This window comes from Cajanus cajan, chromosome 9 (assembly GCF_000230855.2).
Source record: "Cajanus cajan strain Asha chromosome 9, NIPB_CcT2T_4, whole genome shotgun sequence".
In the NCBI taxonomy this organism is placed as follows: Eukaryota; Viridiplantae; Streptophyta; class Magnoliopsida; order Fabales; family Fabaceae; genus Cajanus; species Cajanus cajan.
In genome coordinates, this window is record NC_138525.1 from 45,122,423 (window position 1) to 45,139,927 (window position 17,505).

General features: G+C 40.9%; 1 non-coding gene across 1 annotated transcript; it reads left to right on the forward strand.

Annotated features, from left to right (window-relative positions):
• The first annotated feature begins 14,395 nt into the window (after positions 1–14,395).
• LOC145952222 (small nucleolar RNA R71) lies at positions 14,396–14,502 on the forward strand. Its single transcript, XR_014429901.1, has one exon. It is a non-coding gene; the product is annotated as a small nucleolar RNA R71 (small nucleolar RNA).
• The last annotated feature ends 3,003 nt before the right edge of the window (positions 14,503–17,505 follow it).

Here is a 17,505-nt window from a genome sequence, read left to right on the forward strand (position 1 = left end):
CGATGCCTTATGATTGGCTGACGTCCTTTCGACGTTGGTGGAGTATCCCGGTTATCCTTATTCGGGTGACTCTTTTGATTTTCTGGTTTTGTTGCCTCTGCCTAGGCTGTTATCCGCTGGGGGATTCTGTTGTGATGATTTTGTCTCCACAGTCCACGATGCTGCTTCGACGATTGTTTTTGATTTTGGTGCCGCTGAGGGCTGGATAACGCAGGGATCCGTCTAGGGGATGTGCAGTTACTCATAGGTTCTTGTGTCCCAACTTTCCATTGCGTAGTTGGTGCCCACTGGGGAAATTCTGATTCCTTGGGGATGCAGACACAAAGATGCTCTTTCTGAGGTGAGCGATGCCTTATGATTGGCTGACGTCCTTTCGACGTTGGTGGAGTATCCCGGTTATCCTTATTCGGGTGACTCTTTTTGATTTTCTGGTTTTGTTGCCTCTGCGTAGGCTGTTATCCGCTGGGGGATTCTGTCGTATTGATCTTGATTGGCCTCTGAATACCGAATTCCGCTTGGGGAATGGTTATTGATCTTTTCGGATTTTCTCTTTTTGAAGGAGTGCCTCTGAGTAGGCGAATGGGGATTGAGGATCTTATGTATCCCAGAGTATTATTTAGAAAGCCTCTTCAGGCTTAGCTTCACTCGTTGCTCGAGTTGGAAAGCTATCTTCCACTGAGGAAGTCTAAGTCCTTTGACTCGGATACTTTGTTCGGATGATCATGCTTCCATTGGGGAATCTTGCTGATCTTGCTCTGATAGCTTTCACTGGGAATTCGACCCGAAAGTGCAAGCTGAGATGTCTCTGGGGAGTATTATTTCGGCAAGCCTCTCCAGGCTCAGTTATTCTGTACGATTTGTTGGATTTTCTGAATTTTTGCCTTTTTTGTCGATTTCGGCTTTTCCTGTTGGGTGCTGTCATACACAAGAAATTTTTCCTATTTTTCTATTTTATGCGACTGCCTCATGATAAGGTCTTTGAATGTGCAACTAATGTGTGTGATGCACAAAATGCAAGTTTAATCATTTTGTTAATGTTTTTAGAAAAATGAATGGCTCTCCCTATCCTCCTCTTCTTGGAGGAATTTCTGTCGTCGACGTGAGGGAGGATTTCTGTGAGCCTCTTACGCAGGAGATTACGGATTTTATAGGAACCCCTCCAACTTTCTTTATTGATCGATTATTAAAGGAATTTCGTACAATTTTTAAGAAATACCAATTTAGGGGCATAATCACATGGTCAAGAGAAGAGAAATGAATAGATATTTTATTGATATTCACAAATGTTTTTACAGAAAGATATACAAAAGGAATTTCTGAAGAATGGCTGGCCAGGGTAGGCTATATGCATTAGGCTTAACAATTATATCTGTAATTGTTGCTCTTACGTTCCCCTAATTGCTTCGGGTGAGATGCTTGAGCCAGGAGTGTAGACACTGCAAGACGATTGCTTCTAGAAGATAATCACTTGAACCGCCTTTCGGTTTTCGGTTCAAGTGATCGTTGCTTGCTTTGTTTTTGTGTCTTATTCTTTTGCCCCTAATTTTTGCCTAGGACGTATCCTAGCGGGGATAAATTCGCCTTTGTTTTGCCTAGTACCCTTGTACTGGCGGGCTTTTTATTTTGCCCTAACTTTTGCCTAGGACGCCCTTTTCGGGTTTTCATCCTAGCGGGCCTATGCAAGCAACGTCTTCAAGCATAGTACTTCTTTACCACGTCAGCGTTGACTGGGTATCGAAGTTCTTCTCCATCCATGTTCGTGAGGATCAATGCTCCTCCTGAGAAGGCTCGCTTCACCACGTATGGTCCTTCGTAATTCGGGGCCCACTTTCCGATTTTGTCCTTTTGAGCTGGTAGCAACTTCTTCATTACCAGCTCTCCCTCGTGGTAGACTCGAGGGTGAAATTTCTTGTCAAAATCCTTTTTGATCTTCCTCTGATAGGCTTGACCACGGCATATGGCGTTCAGCCGTTTCTCTTCGATAAGATTCAACTGGTCGTATCGGCTTTGAACCCATTCTGCCTCAGAAAGTTTTGCTTCCATGATTACCCTTAGAGAAGGTATCTCGACTTCGACAGGTAGAACTGCCTCCATCCCATAGACGAGGGAGAATGGAGTAGCTCCTGTAGATGTGCGTACTGAAGTCCTATAACCATGAAGAGCGAAGGGTAACATCTCATGCCAGTCTTTAAATGAGACAACCATCTTTTGCACTATTTTCTTAATGTTTTTATTGGCTGCCTCGACTGCCCCATTCATCTTTGGCCGATATGGGGAAGAGTTGTGGTGTTAGATCTTGAATTCCTGGCACAGTTCTTCCACCATTTTGTTATTCAAATTAGATCCATTATCAGTGATGATTTTATCGGGAATACCGTATCTGCATATAATGTTCTTCTTGATGAAGGATGTTACCACCTTTCGGGTCACATGAGCATACGATGCCGCTTCTACCCATTTGGTGAAGAAGTCAATGGCCACAAGGATGAATCTATGTCCATTGGATGCTTTCGGCTCGATGGGTCCAATAACATCCATGCCCCACATTGCGAATGGCCAAGGTGAAGCCAATACATTGAGTGGAGTCGGTGGGACATGAATGTTGTCGGCGTATGCTTGACACTTATGGCATTTTCGCACGTACTGGTAACAATCCCTTTCCATGGTCGACCAATAGTATCCCGCCCTGAGGATCTTTTTAGCCATTGCAGGCCCGGGGATATGGGTACCGAAAACCCCCTCATGTACTTCTTTGATCATATTTTGAGCTTCGACTTGGTCTATACATCTCAACAAGACCGAGTCATAATTTTTCTTGTAGAGGGTTTCACCGACTAGCAGAAATCCCCTGGCCCTTCTTCGGATATGCTTCTTGTCATTATCGTTGGCCGCATCAGGATATTCCTCTTTTGTTAAATATTGCTTGATGTCATGGAACCATGGACGATCATCGACAACTTTATCTATCAGAAGGCAGAACGCTTGCTTATCGTGCCTCTGGATATTGATGATGGGCATTTCATGCTCACTATCCAAGGCGAACATCGACGAGAGCGTAGCAAGAGCGTCGGCAAACTGATTCTCCTCCCTTGGAATGTATTCAAAGACGACACTTTGGAAGAAATGTGCCAAATCTTTGATGTGCTCAACATATGGTATCAGTTTAGGATTTCGGACTTCCCAATCACCTCGTAGTTGGTAGATGACTAGGGCCGAATCACCAAACACTTTGAGTTTTAGGATACCATTGTTGATGGCTGCTTGGATTCCCAACGCGTAGGCCTCGTATTCAGCCATGTTGTTTGTACAATCGAAGTTGAGTCTTGCCGTTATGGGAATGTATTTTCCTTGTGGAGAGATTAGCACTGTGCCAATCCCTCGTCCAAGCATGTTGGAGGCTCCATCAAAATACATGGTCCACGCATCATCTTTAGGCTCTTCATGTTGTAGATTCATTATATCCTCATCGGGGAAATTATCCTGAAGGGATTGGTAGTCGTTGGTCGGCCCGTGTGCTAGGTAATCAGCTAGGGTACTGCCCTTGATGGCCTTTTGTGTGACATGTATGATGTCAAATTCTGATAACTGTACTTACCATCGGGCAATCTTCCCAGTGATTATTGGTTTTTCGAACACGTACTTAATTGGATCCATTTTGGCAACCAACCAAGTAGTATGCCTAATCATATACTGCCTGAGCCGTTGTGTTGCCCATGCTAACGCACAGCACGTCTTTTCTAACGGCGTGTAGCGGGTCTCATAGTCGAGAAATTTCTTACTCAGGTAGTAGATGGCTCGTTCTTTCTTTCCCGTTTCATCTTGTTGTCCTAGCACACCTCCCATGGACTCATCAAGCACGGTTAAGTAGAGGATTAATGGTCTTCCTTCGACAGGTGGCACCAATACTGGTGGATTGGCCAAGCACTGTTTGATCTTATCAAAAGCTTGTTGACAATCCTCATCCCAAGATTCGGAATGATTCTTGCGCAACAGCCTGAATATTGGTTTGCACGTGTCAGTCAACTGTGCAATGAACCTTGCGACATAGTTCACCCTGCCGAGGAATCCTCTTATCTCTTTCTCGGTCTTAGGAGGAGGCATTTCCATTATTGCCTTCACTTTATCGGGGTCCACCTCTATGCCTTTTTTACTGACGATGAACCCGAGAAGCTTACCCGACCGAACTCCGAAAGTACACTTAGCCGGATTTAGCTTAAGCTGATACTTGCGAAGCCGGTTGAATAATTTTCTCAAATATTGGATATGGTCCATTTCGTCCTTCGACTTTGCGATCATGTCGTCCACGTATACTTCGATTTCTTTGTGGATCATGTCGTGGAATAACATCACCATCGCTCGTTGGTAGGTGGCACCCGCATTTTTGAGTCCAAAAGGCATCACCCTGTAGCAGAAAGTGCCCCAGGGTGTAATGAAGGAAGTTTTCTCGCGGTCTTCCTCATTCATCTTGATTTGGTTGTACCCAGAGTACCCATCCATAAAGGAATAGAGTGTGTTCGTGGCTGTATGATCCACTAGTGTATCGATGTGAGGTAAGGGAAAATCGTCCTTTGGACTGGCACGATTCAGATCCCTGTAGTCAACACAAACTCTAACCTTTCCATTCTTTTTAATGACTGGCACGATGTTAGCCAGCCATTCGGGATACTGAGATACAACCAAGAATCCCGCATCTAATTGCTTTTCTACCTCCTCCTTGATCTTTAAAGACCACTCGGGCTTGATTCGTCGGAGCTTTTGTTTGACGGGTCGAAACCCTTCTTTCAACGGTAACTTGTGCTCGACAATGTTAGAGTCCAAACCGGGCATATCATGATACAACCATGCAAATACGTCCTTATATTCCCTTAACAATTGGATCAATTGCGCTCTTATTTCATCACTGATATGGGTCCCAATGTTGACCTCTTTTATCTCTTGGCCCTGCCCCAAATTCACGGTCTCCAATTTCTCTTGGTACGGTTGGAGTAGACGAGCTTCTTGATCTAGCAGTCTTTGCAGATCCGAAGAGATGGTCTCCTCATCACTGTCCAACTCAACCCATTCATCCTCAACTTTCGGATCCCGGTCGGAGCGAACAATCACAGACATAATTGTTTTATTGGTTCTGTTTTTGGTTTAGAATTATTAATGTTAATGAGAGAAAGAGAGAAAAGAATAAATGAGAGAATGATGTGTGAAAAATGCCTCTTTATTGATATGTATGAAAAACTGTACAAAAACCCTTATTTACATGAAAAAGATCTCATGATCTCGGGTACTATCGTGGCTTGCTCTTCTCTCTACTCCTGCTTCGGCAGAGGATTCTTGCTCACGTCGGGCGCTGTCGAATCAAAAGTGATCCATCCGGCATCGATAAGGTCTTGGACCTTATATTTGAGAGCTCTACAGTTCTCCGTTGAATGCCCCGGTGCCCCCGAATGGTATAGACATTTGTCTTGCGGATTGTACCAATCGGGGTAAGGTGGATCAATTTTCCTTGGTGGGATGTAAGCTAGAAGATGAGCTTGCACTAGCTTCGGTAGGAGGTCGCTATATGTGGTAGGAAGTTTATCAAACTTCTTCACAGGGTTGTACTGCGACTTTCCCGACTTCGAAGCGGAGGAAGATGAAGAAATAGTTATGGCGTTGACTCCTCCCTCCTTGTTCTTCCCAAAGGTCTTCTTAGCTTCAAATGATTGGGAAGGCTTAGCTAGCTTCCCACTTTTCAGCCCTTGTTCCACTCTTTCTCCAATGGTGATTGTAGACCCCTAAAATTGTCCGGGTCGGAAATAAAGCTTGAAGACTCTTGAGGACTGAAGGAAAGTCAGCCAGAATGACTCATGGAAGGCCCTAGGAGGATTCTCTGTAGGTCTAGAGGTCTTGTAATAAGCTCAAAATAAAGAAGTGGAGGGAATGAAGCCCAATACGGCCTCCCAAAAGTTCAGTACGGCCGTATTGAACATTTTGAACTACAATACGGCCGCACTGAACTCAATACGGCCGGATTGAAGTTCACTACGGCCGCACTGAACTCAATACGGCCGTATTGAGGTTTTTTGAACTTCAATACGGCCGTACTGAATTCAATACGGCCGTATTGTAGTTCAAAAACTCAATACGGGCCGTATTGACCCCTAGAGGCCGTACTGCGCCTCATCCCTATAAATATGACGTCAATTGGACGTCATTGGACACTTTTACACTGAGTTTTAACCCTCTTCTTGAGTATTCTGGGTTTTTTTGAGCAGTGCTCTGCCTAGAAATCACTCGGAGAGTTGATCCGACAAAGTTCTCGAGTTCTGAGCTTTTTGCTTGAGTCTCGAACTGAGTCGAAGGGAAATCCTCTGGATTTCCATAGTTAAAATTTTCTAGGAGGGAGCGAGCGGGCTTGTAGAGCGAGGGAACGCCAAAAAGCTTCCCAGTTTTACTTGAATATAAAAGCACGCTTCAAAGGTTTCTTCTTAAGACCTTCCTTTTACTGCTTTCTGTGTGTATATTTAACTGTCATCATGTAGATAGTTAAGTTATAATTGTTTAGAATAAATAGGGGTAATTTAGTAATTTCGCACTATTATTTTTAGAAATAATCTGTCATAGGGAACCCGAAAGGGGCGCTGTGGGGTGCTAACACCTTCCCCACGCGTAACCGACTCCCTTACCCGACTCTGGTTGTCATGGCCGAAGTCGATTTTTGAATCGATTGCCTTAAACTTCTTTTTCCAATGTTTTGAGTAAAACATTGGTGGCGACTCCATGAACCCTTCCTTTTTATGAAAACCGCTAATCCATGGAGGGTCCCGCTTGGGATTAACATGGATTGGTGAGCCTTTTAATAAAATTGCTCGTTTGACAAGGTCTCAGTTTGAGAATAAGTCATTCTAGCAATCCATATTTTTAAACAAATAAAAGAGTCCAACCATCCTTCGCGAATGCCGAAAGCCCGTTTCGGGCCGGTGGCGACAGATGGCGACTCCACTGGGGAAGCCTCGAGAGTCAGTCCAATTTAGTGATGGATTCTTTTTAAAATAATAGTTTAAAATTACTTTATTACCCCTCACTTGTATGATAACATGCTTTATTTATTTGGCTTTAAGAATTGTTGTTTGTTTAATTTTCCGCAATTGTTTGAAATATAAATTGCACACAAACCTTTGCACACAACAGTTCCCTCTATACCCGGGGGCATGAGTGGTAAGCCATAGGGAGTGGATGTTAGTACGGCCGGTTGTCGAATGGGTCTATAGGTGCCCGTAGACCGTTGTCGGAAAGCATCACTCAAGGTGATAACCATGAACTCGAGTCCGACAGTGCGTTGGAGCTTTCCATCGGCTTACGACGAGAGGAATTGGGTCCCTATAATGGGGGCACCTTGGGGGCCTCAGACCGGTGAGAACAGTTAGAACCACCTTGAATATGCACTTTTCTGCAGGATACCCCTACCTCGTGATTCGCTCGTGACTGTTCGTGGATGAGTGAATTGTTTGTGTATAGGTTTATGTGATATTGTTTGTGCATTAATAAAACCTCGTGATAAGGTCTAAAGAATAATCCCCATGCATGAAAAAACCATGACATGAGAGGAAAGACCATGTGCGAAAATATAATAAAAGTGAGGAGCATGTGCATCATTACCAATAAGACATCATGCATCCTCATAAACCATGCATTTTAGGTTCACCAATACCTCTTGACATGAGTAAAAGAGACCCATAATTATCGAGATTCTCCGTTGAGGAGAGATCATAAGTCAAGGAGGGTAGTAACACTCTGTTTTAAAAAGGCAGCGCCTTAAAAATGGAGGGTTATCAAGCTCATGTCAAGAGCGTATTCATTCCATAAATTAATTAGATTAAATATTCATTTTTAGAAAGTGGCTGGTCATCTCTCTGTCCTCACACGCGCGCAGAAAATCAAGAAGATGGAAGCGCTGGAGGACCAAAATAAGAAGCTTACAGCCGAGCTCTCACAGCTCAAAGAACAAATGGCGCAAATGATGGAACTCATGCGTCACCATAATGTACATGGGTCTCACCACAGTGACCATGAGTCCCATCATCATGAGGAGGAGGAACATGAGGAAGAACCTCCACGAGCTGTACCCCTTGGGGCGGGGATCATGATTAAAGAGCCCGAGGTTTCAAAGGAACAATTCCATGCTCTTGAGGATCGGCTAAGGGCTATGGAGGGGCATGATTTTGACATCAAAGATGCCGCCGACATGTGCTTGGTGAGGGACATCCAATTCCCTCCCAAATTTAAAGTGCCAGATTTCCCAAAATACGTGGGATCGACTTGCCCTAAGAGTCATCTCACCATGTACTGTCGCAAAATGGCTGCATATGCCACAAATGAAAAGCTCTTGATCCATTGCTTCCAAGAGAGCTTAGCCGATACTGCGCTCAATTGGTATATCCAGCTAGATGGAAATCTAGTACATACATGGAGGCAGTTGGCCGACGCCTTTCTCAAGCGCTATAAATACAACATCGACCTAACACCCGATAGGTCAGATCTTCAAGCCTTGAGTAAGAAAAGTGATGAATCTTTCAAGGCGTACACTGATGTATAGAAAAACCGCAAGTGTACGGTTGTCGTCAAGTAATAAATATCGAATCACAGGGACTACGTGTTTGACCTAGAATTACTAGTATTTTAATTTGAATTTTAAAACAGATAGAATGTTTGTTTTGAGATGATAAGATCAGATTCGCTGGTAAAAGAGATAGTAATGCAATTAATGAATAAGATAAAACTTTAAGATAAGATAAGGAGATTTCCGGGAATCTAGGGTTCGCACAAAGAGTTCCAACAATATTGAATTATTATTTTCATTAATTAATTCTATTCCATCTTGAAGGTAGTCTTAACCTAATTTAATCCTTGCACCTTCTCAGGCTACGAGGACGTGTTTAATTAAAATTAATCCCTACTCTCGTGGTAATTACGTTCAATTAAACCCATTAAGATCTTTGTTAATCTATTGCTCCTCGAAAGCTTAAATCAACTCTCGTGATTTAACACTCAAGTCTGTTCCTTTAGGTTCCGATAATTAGGTTCTCCTCTCAGTTCATCCCTAATTATCTATGATTATGAAAATTAAGATTAATTGTTTATCATAATTATAATCAAGTTCTCCTCTCAGTTCATCCTTAATTAATGTTATTACGAAAACAATAATGTTAAAGTTCATATATAAAATATAAAAGAACAAATCAAGAATTGGAATAAAATTAAGAAACTGAATAATGCATTAATAAAGAGGTTCTCAGAGGCTAAGCCCTGATCCCAGAAAAAGGGAAACTACTCACAGGAGTTCATAGTAGTTCTCCAAGAAAAGAAGAATAAAAGAAAAGCAAACCTTAGAGTCGATGGCACAGGCGCCCAACCTTCTCCAAGTGTCACAAACTAAATAAACTTGTCTCAGAAACAAAAGTGCTGTTCTGGGCTAACCTCATCTAATTTATAACCTAAAAGGGTAAAAAGGTAAAACTACCAAGATAAAAATTACAAAAATAAAAATAAAACATAAAACTTAAAAAGCTGGGACGCGAAGTGAATCACGGCCGTGACTGAGAATCACGACCGTGATCTTCTCTGGAGCACATCTATGAAGGGTCAGTGGCGTTCACGGGTGTGATTGGGAGTCACGGCCGTGATTTTCTCTGGTGAATCACGGGCGTGATTTAGAATCACGGCCGTGATTTTCCTTGTACCTCAGCATTTCCTCTTTAATTCTTAAATCTTGATCCTGCTCAGAGAAAACACAACACATACCAAGAAAAGCATAAAATAGGAAAATGATATAAAAATTTATTAAAAACATGAAAGATATGCATGATTATGCTATGAATTCTTGTGAATTAAAGTGCTAAAATACGAGTAAAATACACAACATCAAATAACCCCAAACTTGAACTTTTGTTTGTCCTCAAACAATAATTAGCACTTTGAAAAAAAAATCATCAAGAATTAACTGAGCATTTAAAATCTTCACTCTTAGTCTCACAAGGTCCAATTAGAATCTTAATCTTTCATTACTAGCGCCAACTCTTAGTTTCTAAGAGTTTCATGATGTCAAATCTTGTAAAGCTCATTAGTCAAACGAAGATAATTTAACAGAAATAATTTGTCAATGCTTGTGACACAAATAGGGGTAATATTTTTATTTTTGTTTTTGTCTCACCTAAAACATTTCCCCAGTAGCCAATCAGTGTAGAGAGGATGATAATTTCAAGAACACGTAGCCTCAAAGGGGGTCTAGCTATTTTACTAAACAATTCCCCAGTAGCTAATTAGTTCCCTTAGTTTTCTAAGGTTAAGAATATTCTCCCTCTAACCTATGACCTCAAAGGGGTGCTAGGTGATTTTTTTATTTTTTTATTTTTTTATTTTTTTTATTACCCCCCAAAAGCTTTTAAGCACGAATTAAAAAGAATTTATCTTCAAGAGACTATTTTTATAATTCTCGATCATTTCAAGCCTCAATACTAAGAACCAAGTGCTAGCCACAAAACCGGCTAATTTTTCAACCTTTTGTTCTGAGACTTCAAGATTCAATTCATCACATTCAGTGTTTTCAAAGACGAACAATTTCATTAAAAATATTTACTTTTCAAACACAAATTCAAGCTGGGATTAACTGAATATGTATATATGCATATTTTTTTTTTTTTTTTTTTTTTTTTTACTTTGCATGAATGAATGAAATGCGTACATCCTCCTAACCCCAAACTTAAAGATTTGCTTGTCCCGAAGCAAAGAGCTAATGAATGCATGATAGATTATTTTGACAAAATTATAAAATGCATGAATATGCAACCAACCCACAACAGAAAGGAATGCTTGTCCCTAAGCATCAGAGTAAAATAAGGAATAAGAAAGATCTCACTGTGGTGGAAAATCATCTGGATACCGTTGAATGTGCCATTGACAACCATGTAATTATAATGCTGCTGGCGTTCATCCATTTGTTGCAGCCGGTTATCCATTGATTGGATAGCTGCTAGGATAGCAGCATTGTCCACCTCAGGTCCAGGATGTAGAGGGGGTTGTTCAGGAGCTGCTTCCTCCTCTGCAGGAGCCGCTTCCTCAGCTGCTGGAGGTCGGTCCTCTAATGGCTCCAGTGGAAACTGCCAGGTAGCCCGGTTCTTCACGGTGTATGTTGGATTTGGTAACTGGTGGTGCACTCCCGACTGGGTTACTACAAAGTAGTATTTATCATCTTCATCTTTCGCAATGCAGTTCATAGAAGAGCAGGTAGCAAAATTAATAGTACGGCTTCCAGGGAGTGGTTCTAACTGGTCCAGCCAAGCGTGATAGCCAAGGTGTTTGGCTATAGTGGTAATGAGGCCGCCATTCACAATCGCATCGTGGCTGGTATTGGAAATACTCTGGAACTGTCGTGCCAAATGACTGCCAGAATCAATAGGCTCCTCTCTGTTTTCCATCATAGCCCATAAAAGTAAAAGGTCGCTCAAACGAACCTTTCCTTCAGAATCACCTCGGGCCAAAACAGTAGAGGCAATAAAGCGGTGCATAATACGGATGGCGGGATGGCGGAAAGCAGAGGAATTACATTTTCCAGCGACCCAATTACTTGTACCTGTCAAACTATACCAAAAAGAACCAGGGTTGAAAGAACTTGGGGTTCTCGTGCTCCCTCCAGTGGGAAATCCAAAAATATTATTGAACTGAGCTAGGGTTAATTCGTGTTCTTGGTTAAACATACGGAAAGAAATCAAACCTTCAGAACAATTTGGCCCAGATAATATTTCCGTGTGGAGAGAGCTCAAGAACTCAAGAACTAGTCGAGGATAAACAACATCATTATGCATGGTAGCAAAGGTTGTCCACCCAATGTTAGTTAACATGAAATTGATATCAGCACGTAAACCCAACTTACGAATAAATGGGAAGTCGAGATACCTGGTAGGATGGATAGTGCGGAAGCGTAATACCTCGTTCCGCTCACGCTGTTCATCGTTCCGATAGAACCTCGGAGGAAGTTGCGGAATTTCACTTGCTTCTTCCTCGTAACTGTGGGTATCGGAAGCGGTGGAGGACGAACCAACGGTACGGGTGCGCTTGGGAGCCATGGATGAACGGAAGGAGTGAATGTGGGAGGAAGAGGGAAGAAGAGGAAGAAGAAGTGAGAAGCTAGGGTTTGGGAGAGAATAAAAGAGAGAATGGGCAGAGTTCGTAAGTTTGAGAGAAGTGAGAATGTAAAAGGAGGGGGAAAAATATATAAGGGAAAGGGGAATTTCAAAAATCACGGGTTGTATCGGTTGAGCCTCAGCAGGGAATCACGGGCGTGATTGGAAATCACGGCCGTGATTCTCTTTGTGAGTTTTCAAAAATTCAAACAGAGGAGATCACGCCCGTGATTTATAATCACGGTCGTGATTCTCTCTGGAGTTTTCCAAAAAAATTTCCAGAGAAGATCACGCCCGTGATTTAGAGTCACGGTCGTGATTCTCTCTGGAACTCTGAAATTTTTTTTTTTTTTTTTTTTTTTTGGAATAAAATTAATGAAATGCGTACATCCTCCTAACCCCAATCTGTTGAAGGCTCAAGAAGACTTTCTACTAGAGGATCTTTTTCTTTACACGGGGGACTTGAATCGATCAAGCAAGCATAATTAGGTTGAATCCCCTCAAGATCTATGTGCTTTCCTCCAACTAGAAAATTCTCCAAGGGATCCCTCAAAATAGATCTCATGACTTCTTCCTCCATGTCTTTAGGCAATATATCAACCCTGCAGCAAATATTTTCAAGAGAAGGTTGTCTAACAGATTTAGCAATATTAAATTCCATTGTTTCATCATTAATGGATAAGGACAATTTTCCATGTTTGACATCTACTATCACGCCTGCTGTAGCCAAAAATGGTCTACCTAGTATGATTGGTATTTGTTTGTCCTCTTCCATTTCTAAAACAAAAAAATCTCCCGGAATTAAAAATTTACCTATCTTAACTGGAACATCTTCTAAAATTCCTATGGGATATTTTATAGATCTATCTGCTAACTGGATTGACATTGCTGTAGGCTTTAATTCTCCCATATCTAATTTCTTGCAAATTGATAAAGGCATTAAACTGATACTTGCCCCAAGGTCACATAAGGCTTTTTCAAACCTTAGATTTCCAATGAGACAAGGTATAGAGAAACTACCAGGATCCTTAAGTTTTTTGGGCAAATTATGATGGATCAATGTAACAGTCTCTCTATCATCCAATTTCCTTCGGTTAGCTAAAAGATCCTTAAGAAATTTAGCATATGTAGGCATCTGTTGTAGAGCTTCTACAAATGGAATGTTTACATACACTTGTTTGATCATATTTAAAAATTTTTCAAATTGTCTATCAAGTTTAGTCCTTACTAACCTTTGAGGAAAAGGAATTGGGGGGTGATAAACAGTTTGAGGCTTTGATGAAGATACTTTTTCTTTTTCTAATCTCTCTTTTTCAGGTTTTTCAACCATAGGAGAAGCGTCTTCATCAATCTCAATATTATCATTTTGATTAGACACAGGACTGTCTAATTTCTTCCCACTCCTTAAAGTAACAGCATTAACATTTTCAGCTGGGTTTGCAACTGTTTTACCTGGGAACTTACCTGGAGAATTGTTTGAACTAGGCATCAACTGTGCAATTTGATTTTCCAGCATCTTGTTGTGGAGAGTAATATTCTCAACCTTGACAGCAAGGTTTTGAATAGAATTTGCCATTGAATCATTGGTCTGTTTTTGATTAGTGACAAAATTCTCCATAAGGTTTTCTAATCTTGAAACACTTTGTTGAATTGAGGGTGTCTGTACTGGATTTCCTTCCCCATTAATGAAGTGATTGGACGGACGGAAATTAGGTTGCTGATTGCTAGTTCCTTGAACTGGGTTATTCTTCCAAGAAAAGTTAGGATGATTCTTCCAACCAGGGTTGTATGTGTTGGAATATGGATTACTCCTCTCTCTTCGAGGAGTGTCATAGAAATTATGAGAAGCTACCACCTGTTCAGTAGTATCTTCTTTTTCTCCAGTAAAAATTGAGGTACAATCTACTGCAGTGTGCCCTTGTTCCCTACAAAGGTCACATACTTGATTTGTAGCCACTGAATTAACCTTAGCTTTTTCCATCTTGTCTAATCTTTGATTAAGAGTATCAAATTTTGCTAAGAGTAACTCAATATTGTTCACTTCATATCGCCCCGGAGTTCCTTTCCTTGCTGTGACTTCTCTTTCACTGTATTGGCTGTGATTTGAGGCTACATTTTCCAAAATAATCATGCAGTCATTAATAGGTTTCCCCATGAAAGATCCTCCAGCTGCTGAGTCTAATATCATGGTGCTTTGTTGGTCCAATCCTTCAAAGAAAAATTGGATGGTAAGCCAACGGTTGAAGCCATGTTGTGGGCATGCTTGAAGATATCCTTTGAACCGCTCCCATGCTTCATAAATAGTCTCTCCAGTGCCTTGTTGGAAATTAGTGATTTTCTTCCTCAATTCTTTAGTTTTAGAAGGAGGAAAGAATTTCTCTAGAAAAGCTCTTTCACATAATTCCCAAGTTGCTATCTTTTCTCTAGGCACTGTTCTTAGCCACACCTTTGCCTTATCTCTCAAGGTGAGTGAGAATAAGCGGAGTCGCATTCCATCAGAAACTTCATCATCAAATTGCTGGGTCTCACAGATTTCCAAGAACCCCTCTAAGTGGTCATTAGGATCTTCTGATGGTAGTCCTCCAAAGGTGTTCTGTTTGAGCATATTCACCAGAGAAGCTTGTACAGTAGCTCCAGTTCGCATCTCCCCTCCAGGTATCCCACGAGCTACGGGTGCAGAGTAATCCCGAAGCGGTAAATTATCTCGTTGTGCAGCCATGTCAAATTCTCTAGAAAGGTTTCTTTTCCTTCTCAGGAGAGTTCTTTCAATCTCAGGATCAAGTGGTGTTGGTTTCCCAAGACGTAGAGATCTCTTTTGCATTAATCCTAAGGCACTGCAAAAAAAAAGAAAGTGACCCGTGAAATCTGAATTGGAGAAGTAAACACTAAAAAAAAAAAATTATTTATTTATTTTAATTTTTTTTTTTTTTTTTTAAATTCGAATTAAAATAATTGTAATTTAAATCAAGAGACGTAGTCCCCGGCAACGGCGCCAAAAACTTGATGTATAGAAAAACCGCAAGTGTACGGTTGTCGTCAAGTAATAAATATCGAATCACAGGGACTACGTGTTTGACCTAGAATTACTAGTATTTTAATTTGAATTTTAAAACAGATAGAATGTTTGTTTTGAGATGATAAGATCAGATTCGCTGGTAAAAGAGATAGTAATGCAATTAATGAATAAGATAAAACTTTAAGATAAGATAAGGAGATTTCCGGGAATCTAGGGTTCGCACAAAGAGTTCCAACAATATTGAATTATTATTTTCATTAATTAATTCTATTCCATCTTGAAGGTAGTCTTAACCTAATTTAATCCTTGCACCTTCTCAGGCTACGAGGACGTGTTTAATTAAAATTAATCCCTACTCTCGTGGTAATTACGTTCAATTAAACCCATTAAGATCTTTGTTAATCTATTGCTCCTCGAAAGCTTAAATCAACTCTCGTGATTTAACACTCAAGTCTGTTCCTTTAGGTTCCGATAATTAGGTTCTCCTCTCAGTTCATCCCTAATTATCTATGATTATGAAAATTAAGATTAATTGTTTATCATAATTATAATCAAGTTCTCCTCTCAGTTCATCCTTAATTAATGTTATTACGAAAACAATAATGTTAAAGTTCATATATAAAATATAAAAGAACAAATCAAGAATTGGAATAAAATTAAGAAACTGAATAATGCATTAATAAAGAGGTTCTCAGAGGCTAAGCCCTGATCCCAGAAAAAGGGAAACTACTCACAGGAGTTCATAGTAGTTCTCCAAGAAAAGAAGAATAAAAGAAAAGCAAACCTTAGAGTCGATGGCACAGGCGCCCAACCTTCTCCAAGTGTCAAAAACTAAATAAAACTGTCTCAGAAACAAAAGTGCTGTTCTGGGCTAACCTCATCTAATTTATAACCTAAAAGGGTAAAAAGGTAAAACTACCAAGATAAAAATTACAAAAATAAAAATAAAACATAAAACTTAAAAAGCTGGGACGCGAAGTGAATCACGGCCGTGACTGAGAATCACGACCGTGATCTTCTCTGGAGCACATCTATGAAGGGTCAGTGGCGTTCACGGGTGTGATTGGGAGTCACGGCCGTGATTTTCTCTGGTGAATCACGGGCGTGATTTAGAATCACGGCCGTGATTTTCCTTGTAGCTCAGCATTTCCTCTTTAATTCTTAAATCTTGATCCTGCTCAGAGAAAACACAACACATACCAAGAAAAGCATAAAATAGGAAAATGATATAAAAATTTATTAAAAACATGAAAGATATGCATGATTATGCTATGAATTCTTGTGAATTAAAGTGCTAAAATACGAGTAAAATACACAACATCAAGCTAGATGGAAATCTAGTACATACATGGAGGCGGTTGGCCGACGCCTTTCTCAAGCGCTATAAATACAACATCGACCTAACACCCGATAGGTCAGATCTTCAAGCCTTGAGTAAGAAAAGTGATGAATCTTTCAAGGCGTACACCCAACGATGGAGGGAGTTGGCGGCACAGATAGAGCCCCCGCTGTCGGATAAGGAGACGGTGTCCTTATTCATCAACTCGTTGACTGGTCCCTATTACGATAAAATGATAGGGAACACAACGACACTCTTCTCGGACATCATCACCATTGGGGAGAGAGTGGAACAAGGACTTAAAAGTGGGAAGCTGGCTAAGCCTTCCCAATCATATGAAGCTAAGAAGGCCTTCGGGAAGAAGAAAAAGGGAGGAGTCAATGCTATAACCATACCCTCGGCTACTTCCACTTCGAAGTCGGGAAGATCGCAATTCACCCCTGTGAAGAAGTTTGATAAACTTCCGACCACTTATAGCGATCTCCTGCCGAAGCTAGTAGAAGCCAAACTTATAGCTTATGTTCCACCAAGGAAGATCGACCCACCTTACCCCGATTGGTACAAGCCACAAGACAAATGTTTATACCATTCGGGGGCACCAGGGCATTCAACAGAGAACTGCCTAGCTCTCAAATACAAGGTCCAAAACCTTATTGATGCCGGGTGGGTCACCTTCGATTCGACAGCGCCCGACGTGAGCAAGAATCCTCTGCCAAAGCAGGAATAGAGAGAAGGGCAAGCCACGATAGGGCCCCTCCTTAATTTTCTTTTTCTTTTTGGGACTCATGATCAGTACCCGAGATCATGAGGACCTTTCATATAAATAAGGGTTTTGTACATTTTACATATATCAATAAAGAGGCATTTTTCACACATTATTCTCTCATTTAGTTCTTTTCTCTCTCTCTCTTATTAACATTAATAAATTCTAAACCTAAACAGAACCAATAAAATAATTATGTCTGTAATTGTTCGCTCTGACCGGGATCCGAAAGTGA